Source organism: Elephantulus edwardii, unplaced genomic scaffold (genome assembly GCF_000299155.1).
Source record: "Elephantulus edwardii isolate Elephantulus edwardi_28Jun2011 unplaced genomic scaffold, EleEdw1.0 scaffold00262, whole genome shotgun sequence".
Lineage (NCBI taxonomy): Eukaryota > Metazoa > Chordata > Mammalia > Macroscelidea > Macroscelididae > Elephantulus > Elephantulus edwardii.
This window is the reverse complement of record NW_006400012.1, coordinates 1,101,385-1,113,526: the sequence shown is the minus strand read 5'-3', so window position 1 is coordinate 1,113,526 and position 12,142 is coordinate 1,101,385. Positions and strand designations below refer to the sequence as shown.

The following is a 12,142-nucleotide window of genomic DNA, read 5'->3' as shown; positions in this document are numbered from 1 at the left end:
TAAGGACCGGTCTCTCCTCACAACATGTCCAAAGTATGTTAGACGGAGCCTCAGAATCCTTGCCTCCAAGGAGCCACCCGGTTTAACCCTTTCCAGGACTGGAAGATGAAATTTGAATTTAAAATGCACTCATTATAAAATAGAAGTGTATTTTATATAAACTTTACATCCTCTTTTGTTTTAATTTATTTTACTGAAAGTTTACAGAGACTTTGGATTTCCATTCACTCATAGTTTGACTTTACATCCTCTTTAGATGCCTAATACCTTTCAGCAGTATGTACACATATTATCAAGCTCTGTGCCCTGTATAACAAATAATAGGAAACATACATTAAAGAAAACCTCTCATGTTAGGCAAGAGTTTACTATGTTAGCATTCAGTTATTACCCATGTTGGTGTTATATTACATATGTACTTGTTATTAGGTGCTGTCAAGTCAACTACAACTCATAGTGCCCCTGTGAGCAGTAACTCCGAACATTGCCCTATCTTGAGCCAATCTCATTGTCTCTGACACATCTATTCCTATTGCCTCAGTCACTCTGTTAATCTGTCTCATCCCAGGTCTTTCTCTCCTGTGCTAATAATCTTCTACCTTTTCAAACATGGTATCGTTCTCCAAGGACTGGTCCCTCCTGGCAACATACCCAAAGTATATGAGATGAAGTTTTCTAAATACTGGCCTCCAACAGGCAACCTCATTTCACCCTCTCCAGGACACACCTGTTTGTTCTCTTGGCAGTCCATGGCATGTTCAGTACTCTCCTTCAGCACCACAACTCAAAGGGATCAGTTTTTCTGTCATCCTTGTTCATTGTCTAGCTTTCAGATGCATAGCAAGCAATTGAGAAGACTGGCCAAGATCAGGCACACTTTAGTCTCCAGACTGACATTTTTGTTCTTTAGCACTCTGGAGCACTCCTTGAAAGTAGACTTTCCTGAAACAGCTCATCTTTTGATTTCCTGACTGCTGGTTTCAAGAGTGTTGCTTGTGAATCTGAGTAAGATGAAATTGTTAACACCCCCAGTCTTTTCTCTATTATGGTATTGCCATGTGGCCTGGTGTTGAGAATAGTTTTCTTTATGTTGAGAGGCAATTCATATTGCAAAGACTACAGTCTTTGACCTTCTGCAGCAAACTTTAAGTCCTCCTCTTCTGTGGCAAACACTTTAAGTCCTCCTCAGTTTCTACAGGCAAGGTTGTATTGTGTGCATAATACAGATTGTTGGTGAGTCTTCCTCCAATCCTGACCCCTCATTCTTCTTCATAAAGTCCAGCTTCTGGAATTATCTGTTCTGCATTTACATACTCTTTTCTTGATTTTGAATCATGCAGTGGTCCCTTGCTCTGTTCTGATATTGGCTTCTTGTCTATGTATAGGTTTCATATTCACACAAGTTATTAGCATAAGTGTTCTAGGATTTGCTCTTTTCTCAGTGTTAAGCCCCAGTTTGTTGTGATCCACACAATCAAATACCTTTGAATAGTCAATAAAATACAAATAGAAATCCTTCTCGTACTCTCTGCTTTCATTTAAGATCCATCTGACATTGGCAATGATATCTTTAATGCCATGGCCTCTTCTGAATCTAGTCTGTATTTCTGGCAATTTTCTGTTGATAACTATTCTAGTCCAGGTTTGGGTGTTTGGGGTTTTTTTGTTTTGTTTTGTTTTTGTTTTAATATATAATCTTCAGCAAGATTTTGTTTACATGTGATATTAGTGACAGTGTTAAAAAATTTCCATAACCTTTTTTGGAATGGGAATAAATATGGATCTCTTCCAGTCGTTGGCCAGGTAGCTCTTCAGATTTTTTGGCACAACTTGGCAAGTACGTCCAGGGCTGTATCTGTTGAAATATGTCAATTGGTAGTCTATCAATTCTTGGGGCCTTTTTTGCCAGTTCCTTCAGAGCAGCTTGAACTTCCTCCTTTATTACCATTGTTTCTTGATCATATGTTGTTTCATGAAATTCTTCTTTGCCAGCCAAATCTTTTTAATATAGTGACTCTTTTTTTTTAAAATAATATTAATGAACATTTACAGAGAATTTGGATTTCCATTCATTCATTGCTGCACTTCTCTCCCTGCCCAGCCCTCTCCCCCCACCCCCCAGTTCACTCCTCTCTTTCAAAAGTAAAAGAAAGACTCCCTCCCTGGTACACAATCCCCCCGCACCCCTCCCACCACCCCAAATACATTCCACTATGCAACCTTAATTGTGGATCCTTGTGGTATAGTGACTCTTGTGTACTCCTTCCATCTTATTTTACTGCTTCCTGGGTCATTCAGTATTCTGCCCATAGCATCATCCTTAAGTGTTGCAATTCTAGGTTTTAATTTGTTCTTTAATACCTTCAGTTCGAACAATGTCAAGGAAGTTCTTCCTTTTTGATTTTCTGACTCCAGCTCTTTGCACATTTCATTATAAAACTTTGCTTTCCATCAATATGTATGCCAAACATATTATAAACTTATAAATATTATTGTTTATAACACTTAGTCATAGCTATAAAATGTTACATAGTTTAATAAATTTTTTGAAAGTTATACATTTCTAGATTGTTGTAAAAATTGAAACATTTATGAGTAAATTTATGTGAAAGAAGCTAGTCATCCAACTTATTACTTTTAAAATTGGAAAGGAGAAGAAAAGAACAATTATTTTGCATTTTCTCTATACAAATTGCTATTAAAGAGTAATAAGTTTAAGAAGTAAAATTTTTTTTAGAATAGTTTGGGCTAATGACTGCAGAATAGAAAATCTGAATATCATTAAAAAAATAAAAAATTTGTTTGATAGATGGTGAAGAGATTGAGATTGTTGACAGCTTCAGTGTACTTGACTCCACAACCAACACTCTTGGTATCAGCAGCCAGGAAATCAAAAGACACATTGCGTTGGGAAAATTGGCTGTCAGGGACCTCTCCAGAATACTGTAGAGCAGTGGCTTCAGTCTGGAGACTAAGGTGCACCTGATCCAGGCCATGTTCTTTCTTCACAGTTACTTGTATGAGTCAGAAAGCTGGACAATAACTAGGGATAATAGAAGGAGAATTGAAGCCTTTGAGCTGTGGTGCTGGAGAATAGTGTTGAATATACCATAGACTGCCAGGAAAACAAACAAGTTCATCCTGGAGAGGGTGAAACTGGGCTGCTCTTTGGAGGCAAAGACTCTGAAGCTCCATGTGACGTACTTTGAGCATGTTGCATGGAGGGACTAGTCCTTGTGAAGGGACATTACGCTTGGGAGGGTGGAGGGACAGTGCAAGAGAGGAAGAACCTGGGTGAGATGGATCGATTCAGTGACTGAGGTAATGAGGAAAGGTGTGTCAGAGGCAGTAAGGTTGGCTCGTGATAGAGCAGGGTTCAGAGCTTTTGTACATAGGGTCACTATGAGTCACAAGCTACTTGATGGCACATATCAAGAACAACTTGTTTGGATTTATTAATATCAGTCCATTTTCATCCCCTCACTTTTGTGTGTTTTCTGGGATTGGAGTGCCCAGTGGTTTTTTTCCAGATCGTACTCAAGAGCATGGCCTTGCATGTATATTATGGCAAAGACTATGGCTGGGCCTGCGGTTGGGGTTGTGACACCACAGATGTGGATGTACGAGATGGCTCTCTCTCAAAATGGATCTGAGACCTGCTCTCTCATAATGTAACCCATCTTTGCCAGTAGTTTCTCCTATTGGATGAATATGAAATAATGCCCATTCCCAACTCTTATTTATTAGAGAGAAACGGTATCTTCTGAAGAGACATGCTAAGACAAGGAGTTTTGTTTAGGTGGAAGCAGGCTGTAATAATTACATGTCAGTGACAGTGTTAAAGTTGTAGGGGCCTCACAGTTCCAGCAGCATTGCCCCTGCACACCCTCATGACTGTGTGAACTTTGTGACCCCTGACGTCAGGCACTCACACAACTGTCTTATATTTAGTAGCCTGCCGGTGCCTCACCACTGCAGTGCTCCCTCTCTTTTTCTTGTGTCTCAGTTGGCATTTATGGGGATTTTATTGTTTCTTTGGGCAACTGATGTCCTGCTTGGCTGAGGCTCTAAGTATGTGTTTCTTTGCTCATTGGCTAATATTTCCCTGGTGCTGAGCCAGTAATAAAGGCTCAGAAATAGATTAACAGCCCAGTTCTTTTTGATAGAACCTGCTCTGCATTTACTCTGCTGTTGCTGACCTCACATAGATTTTTATCTTGCCCATAGTCTCCTCATTTAGAATTTAAGTTTCTTGTATTTAAGAACCAAGTGAATGAAGGAACATCCCTTTTTTTTTTTTTTTTTAATTTATTGACAGTGTGGTTGTTACGTGCCATTGAGTCGACAAGAACTTAGGGACCTATCCAGCACCATCCTCGTACTCTGACCTGCTCTCTGATATGCTCAAGCCCATTGTTGAAGTCACCTGTGAGGGAATGTCCTCTCTTTTCTCTGACCCTCCTCCTTTTTCAATATGATGCCTTTTCCCAAGGACTGGCCCACCCAGTTAATATGCCCTGGACATCCTTGCCTCTAGAGAGCATCTTGACTGCACTTCCTAGGAAACAGACTTGTTCTTTTGGCAGTCCATGCTATATTCAGTTCTCTTCTCCAGCACCACAGTTAAAAGACATTGATTTTTCTTCTGGCTTCCTGATGCAGATGCATAGGAAGCAACTGAAACATGGCTTAGATCAAACACTTTTAGTCTTTCAACTGACACAGTTGCTCTTTAGCTCTTTAAAGAGGTCCTTGACCAGTGTAACACAGCTTTTGATTTCTTGACTGCTGCTCCCATGAGTGAGCCCCTTGATATTGAAATGTAATCCATTTTGAAGGCTGCAGTCTTGGATCTTCTAAAGTAAATGCTTCACGTTTTCTTCACTTTCTACAAGCAAGGTTGTGTCATCCAACATAAGTTGTTGATGAGTCTTCCTCTAATCCTGATGCCGCATTCTTCTTCAGCTAGATTTTAGGTAATGAAGTGTTCACCAATCTTTTCTGCCTTTTTAACACAAAGAAATGATGTGAAATTTGCTAATGTGCTTGGCAAATATCAAAGTCCAGACAGTCTGTTTTTATTTACAATGAGAATCTAAGTCACAAGAGTGCTACATATTCCTATGGGAAAGCTGACCTCTTGTGAATGTTACTTTTACTGTTAGGTTCTGCTAGTTCACCTATAACTCATAGGGACCCTATGAATAACAGATCTGAACCCTGCCCATCCCACACCGTCCGTCTCCTCCATGTTTAAGCGGATTGTTGTAATCACTGTGTTAGTTCACCTTCTTGAGAATCTTCTTCTCCCTGTCAGTCATAAACTCAATGCTCACTCTTGTTAAGTTGATATTACCTCAGAGTGACCTTATATAACAAAATAGAGCTAACTTCCCAGTGTTCCCAAGTCTGTGAATCTCTATGGAAATGGACTACGCCATCATTCTTCAGAGCAACTAGTGGATTCAAACCATCAAATTTGTGATTAACAGCCCAACACTTGCAATCTCCTATATCAGTCAGATCTGATTTGACAGCACACACAAACAAAATAATAAAATTTAAAAGAAACAAAAAAAATACCCTCCACAAAATAACAGTCCAAAACTTAAGTGCCACCAGAGCTCCCTTGTAAATTATAGTAATCGTTCATTTCCATCAAATCAGAACTCATAGCTGACCTTCTGAGGAGTTTTCAGAGATTATAATCACATAGGAGATTTCTGGTCTCCTGAGGAGCAGCCAGTGGATTTGATCTGCTTGCTTCTGGGTTGACAGAACAATTTCTTACCCACTAGGCCACCAGGGACCCCTAAGTAATAATAAAGCAATTGTTGTATAACTGTTGTAATTTATCAGAGTTCATAGAGTTTCCAGAGGCATGTTGTTTAGGAAGTGGATGCCACTCCTGCTTCCAAAATCAAGTAATAGCTGACATGAATTAAGTCTGTGTAAGCCTCCAGTGCGTAATGTTTTTAGATGTTTTGTCCTTTTAATTGTTGTTCACTTTGGCAGATAAAAATCAGCCAAACTCACCCCTGTCAAATGGGTTCCAACTCCCAGTGACCCTCCAGTGAGTGTGTGAGGCTGTACATCTTCATGAAAGAAAACTGCCCATCGTCTTCCTGCGAAGTGACTGGTGGAATCAAAGGGCTGACCTTTTGTATAGCAGTCAAAGACATTGTACACGACACCACGAGGCTCTTTAATTTTTTTTTCTAATTTTATTATCTGTGTGTGTGCGTGTACCGTCAAATCAGATCTGACTGGTACGGGAGGAGATTGTCCCTCCTTCCCCGGCAGAGCATCTGGTGGATTTGAACCATGGGCCTCTGGGATTGCAGTGCAGCTTCTTGCCACTAGGCCACCAGAACTCCCCAAGGCTCTTTACTTTAATAGATAAGGACTGTTAAAGAGGAAAGAAGGCTGAGTGTCTTGCCTAAGACAGAGTGAGTGTGATCCCAGGTCTGCCTGACGCACAACTTAATCTTAACCACTCTGGTGTAATCCTAACCCTAGTTTAGGAATCCAGCTTTTTGTAGAAATTGATACAATTGTAACTGATCAGTTATAAGTGATTTGTATGCATTGTACAAGGTAATTTTGTTCAAGTATTTGAAATTACATATTGTTATGTGCCATTGGGTCCATTCTTGGTCCCAGCGACCCAGTAGGCCAGAGCAGTGCTGCCTCCTGGGGTTTCTGAGGCTGAAATCTTTACAGAAGCAGATAGCCACATCAGTCTCTTTCCAGGTTCCAGTCACTAACCTTTTGGTTAGCAACCATGCACTTTATCTCTACACCACCAGGACTCCTAGTAAGTTGATTCCAATCCATAGAACCTTATAGGACAGAGTAGAAGTTCCCCAAAGCAGTGAGTCCTCTGAAAGCACACTGCTTCATCGTTCTCCCAGAGTGACTGGTGGGTTTGATCTTCCAACCTTTTGGTTGGCTGCCACTGAGATTCTTTGCAGTTTATAATAGAATATTACAAAAACAAAGCCAAGGAAACCTTTTAGGAGGTGACAGGGATAAAGAAATTTGTCCATAAAAATCATAATGGTTTCTTTGAATTTATTTATTTCTTATTTTAACATTTTGTCCTAATTGCATATTTCTCTATCTATACACATTCTTAAACACATAATTCCAGTAACATTGTACTAAGAAAAAAAAATGAACAATAATTCTACAATATTACTTAAGTCTTAAAATTTTTCAAATTTCAAGTATAACAAGTTGGGTTTTTTTTAAAAAAATCAAAGTTTACTGTACTTTTTGGGTTAAGTTTTCACTGTGACTTAAGTGAAAGTTTACAAACCAAATTAGTTTTCCACTCAAAAACTCATACACATTTTCTATTATAACACTAATTGTAATGCCCACAATGGATCATACTTTCCCACTTCCTCCCTGCAATTCTCATTTTCACTAATCCTTCTTTTCTACCTCTTTCTGCCTTCTGGGCTTTATCCTTGGACAAATTGCTGCCCTTTGACCTCCTAAGAATTGAGCATTTCCCTGCTGATCACTCTATAGGCCTGTCTGTTGCTTAAGTGAAAGTTGAAGGTGAGTTCGTTCCAGGTTCAAAAGATGACGAAGGGCCATTGTATAGGGAGGGCCTGTTACTATTGATAACAGTAGCCTTTTTTAGTTGTTCCACATTCCCCCCTTCTCTATCCAGGATCTATGTTTTTTGGTTTACTTCTGACAGCTTTCAGAACCTTTGAGACTAACACCACCTTTTTTTAGCTTTTTAAGATCTTGGTCTAGTAATTTGTCTTATTACTTCCTCTTGTCAGTAGTGTTTCTGTCAGTAAATGCAGGCTTTGAGAATATGTAGTGGTTGAAAAGCATGAATTTTGTCTGCTTGGGTCGACCCCTGTTTTCGGGAGCTTTCTCTTGTTTGAGGTCATCTCAGGTTCTTTCTTTTCAAATGCAAAAGGTTTTTTGAAGCTTTTTCCTTCAGGAGTGATGAGACGCATTTACTGTCTACTCAGGAACACACTCCCTTAAATTCTATGGTCACAAATCAAACCTGCCATCTCGAGAGTCTATGTGAAACCAGGTTGCCAATCTTTCCCTTTTCTCAGATAAGCTTAGATTTGAATATGAAGTATGATTAAAATAATGAACCTGTCTCTAGAATAGTACTGGAGAACATTCCCCTACCCCATTTTTTAAAAAATTGTGATTTTAATGAACGTTTACAGAAAAGTTGGATTTTCATTCACTCATGGTTGCACATTTTCCTCCCTACACCCCCCCCCACACCAGTTCACTCTTTAAAAAAATAAGAATCACTCTTTCATTGCTGCATATGGAAAACGTTTTAGTAGCTGCTCTTTGGAGGCTGTCTTCAGTGCCTGCCATCAGCTTGAGAGGGAAAAGCCTTCCAGTTGCTCTGTAAGCTCACCTGTTCTTTGTTTCTTTCTTTTATTGCTTTCTCTTGTGCCCTTTGGCCTCTCCTTGACTACTGTTCCTTCCTGTGCTGGCAAGCCCAAGGGCTGTCCAAGAAAGGCAGTTCGCTAAAGTGATGACAGTTCTTGCCAGTGCCAGGGAAATAAATGCGTAGCTGCTCCCTGACCCCATGTGGACATTAGTTCAAAGGTCTTTCAATGAAGTATCCACAGGTGGGAATCAAATCATTTTAATAAACTTATTCTTGGAAAATGAACTCATGTTGAGTCCTAATCCAGAGCCATTGAGTCGAGTCTTTTAGTGACCCTCCCTCCATCAGGTTTCCAAGGTTGTGTAAATCTTTTATTTTATTTTAATGAAAGTTTACAGAGACTTTGGATTTCCATTCATTCTTTTTTGCACTTTTCTCCCTTCCCACTCTTCCCCCCATTCGCTTTTCTTTTTGAAAAGTAAAAAAAAAAATTCTTTCATTGTTATGCAATCCCTCCCCCCAAGTCCACTCTACTCTGTAGCCTTCATTCTGGACTCCTGTCATGACAATAATATCTAATCATATATCTCTTTTAAACAGTTCACTCTCTCATCTGTTTCAATGCAGTATACCTTATTTATCCCATCTTTCTCAGTCTGCCCCCAACCCCTATGTCAGTCCTTTTTTTTATAACAGTGGTATTATGCTATATTTGTCTTTTTGTGTCTGAGATATTTCACTCAGCATAATGCCCCCCAGGGTCACCCATTTTGTGAACTATTTCATGAGTTCCTTGTTTTTCAATGCAGCATAGTATTCCATTGTGTGACTATAGTACAGCTTCTGTATCCATTCATTTGTTGATGGGCACTTGGTTTGTTTCCAATTCTTTGCTATTTTGAACAAAGCCAAAATAAACATAGGTGTGCATGTATCTGTTTGGGTGGCAGTTATGGTTTTTTTAGGGTGTAGTCCCAGTAGTGGGATTGCTGAGTCAAATGCTCTATTTGCAACCTTTTGAGAAAGCACCATACAGCCTTCCACAGTGGTTGCACTGTTTTACACTCCCACCAACAGTGAATAAGGGTTCCAGTTTCTCCACAACAAGGTTGTGTAAGTCTTAACGAGAGGAAACTATCATATTTCTTCCTCACAGCCATTGGTGGATTTGAACTGCCAACCTTTTAGTTAGCAGCACAACATGATACTATTTTCCCTTTAGAATGTTCCTCTAAATGCCTATTGGGATTAGTGGTCTAATTTCTGAATGTTTCTCCCCTCTAACAGTTAATCATTATATTTTTTTTAAAATGAGTGTTCTAGGGGCATGGTAGGTAGAGAGTTGCACTGTTCACCCAAATGTGTCATCCTTTTTGGTGGTTACAGTCCACAAGCTGCTCCTTGGGAGAAAAACGGACAGTCTCTTTCTGTCCAGCTTATGATGGCAGTGAGTGAGGGTAGCCTCTGAAAACTGGCTGGGGGCTCAGCTATGAGTTAATTCTAACTCCACAGCAATGACTTGACTTTAAACAAAGCAAAACAAAAACAACCAAAAATTCAGTCTCCAGAATCTGATGTTTATTTTACACTCATAGTATATCGTAATTCTGACTAGCTGCATTTCGAGTGCTCACTAGTCTTTGTTTTTGACAGCATTACTATTTGTATTTTATTGACCATGCAAAGGCATTTGATTGTGTGGATCATAACAAATTATGGCTAACAATGAGAGCTATGAGAATCACAGAACACTTAATTGTGCTTATGTAAAACTTATATCTAGAACTTATATCTAGACCCAGAATCTTGTCCAAGCAGAACTGCATGATTTAAAATCAAGAAAGGTATGATTCAGGAGGGCTATATCCTTTTCCCATACCTATTCAATCTGTAGCAATATGAGCAAATAATTCAAGAAGCTAGACTCTATGAAAGAGGAGTGTGGTATCAGGATTGCAGGAAGACTCATAAACAACCTGTGTTAAGCAATCTTGCTTTCTACAAGTAAGAATTTAAACTCTTGCTGCAGAAGATCCAAAGACTACAGCCTTCAGTATGGATTACATCTCAACATAGAGGAGACAGAAATCCCCACCTCTGGGTCAATAGACAGCATCATGACAGATGGAGAAAAGACTTGAAGTTGTCAGTGATTTCATCTTGGATGTATCCACAATCACCACCCTTGCTTGGTACCAGCAGGTGAGAAACCAAAAGATGAATCAACATGTTAGAGCACTGATGTCAGTTAAGAGCACTGATGTCAGTTTAAATACTAGGTGTATCTTGTTCAGGTCATGATCTCTTCAGTTACTTGCTGTGGATCTGTAAGTTGGACATTAAGTAAGGATGACAAAGGAAGAATCAAGGCCTGTGAGTTGTATTGGAAAAGAATACTGACTATCCCATGGACTACCAACAGAACAAACAGGTAGGTCTTGGAGAAAGTATAACCAGCGTGCTCTTTGGAGGCAAGGATGGTGAAGCTTTGTCTTACATATTTTGGGCATGCTGTTGAAGGGATCAGTCCTTAGAAAGGGGCATCATTCATGGAAGGGTGGAGAGTCAGCAAAAGAGAGAAAGACCCTCAAGGAAATAGGTTGACACATAACTGTAACAATGAGCTTGAGTATAGCAGAGATGGTGAAGATGGCACAGGATACAGCAAGGTTTAAATCACCCTTCATAGGGTCACTATGAGTTGTTGTCAGTTCAACAACACCTAACAGCATCCACTAGGCTGATGTACTGTATGGAACTGTACACATCTACAGGAAGACATCTTGAAAAAGGAGAAATTATTTTTTTTTTTACAAGTTCAGGATTTTTTTTGTTGAACATGTTACAAAAGAAGTCATCAGCAGACTCTTCCTATTCTGTTTTCTTTGCTTCCACTTTGTTCTCAGCTGGAGCAGCAGTGGAGAGGGTCGGTCCTCCAGCTGGTGTAGTCCTGGCTGCTGGGGCAGATCCACCAGCACCCACATAGCAGATGAGGATCTCAGTGTTGACATTTGCCAGAACCTTTGCAAACAGGCCAGGCCAGAAAGGGTCAATGTTGACAGCGGCTGCCTTGATGGGGGCATTGACTTTATCCTCCATGAAGATCACCTCATTGTCATGAAGGATGAGGGCTGAATAGGTGCAGGCGAGCTCAGAGTCGGAGGCCATGGTGCAGTGGTGCTAGGCTGAGGGCTGCCAGGCATGGTGAGGGCCTTACCCCAACGCGGCTTTAGCTTCCTCAGAAGAACCAAGCACCTTAGCAGCAACTGAGGAAAGGAGAAAGGAGAACTTTTAAGTACAAAGAACAAAGAATAAAAGGAGAATGCTTGTGTGATAAGACAGGAAAGGGAAGTTGATTTAGGGAACCAACTTCTTAATTTGAGGTAAACTCATTGAGGTGGCAAGCAGTCAGTCACTTGACAGCTGGAGGGCTCCTGCGAGGTGGTCTGAGTTCCGGGGAATTTCTGGAACTGGTGGAGGATGACTGTAGTTCCAGTCCAAAACAGAGAAGTAGGAAAGTAGTAGTTGTGTAGTCAACTGCAGTGGAAGTGGAAAGAAACCATTGACTGGGATTACCTAAGGGTGATATTGACAAGGAAAGAGGGAGAGTGGCCACCCCCAGGCAGTTCACTCTGTGGCTAACACTGCAGTCTTTGAGACTAGGGCTACCTGAATGAGCCTTGGCAGCCTAAATTACCTCAGTAACTTCTTACCCTCCCTGGGCATCTTTTACCTTATTTGTACCCTGTT

At 40.3% G+C, this 12,142-nt stretch overlaps 1 pseudogene; it reads right to left on the bottom strand.

Annotated features, from left to right (window-relative positions):
• LOC102849988 overlaps nucleotides 1–11,560 on the bottom strand; it is an 18,677-nt pseudogene extending 7,117 nt beyond the window's left edge.
• Between the last annotated feature and the right edge of the window lie 582 nt (nucleotides 11,561–12,142).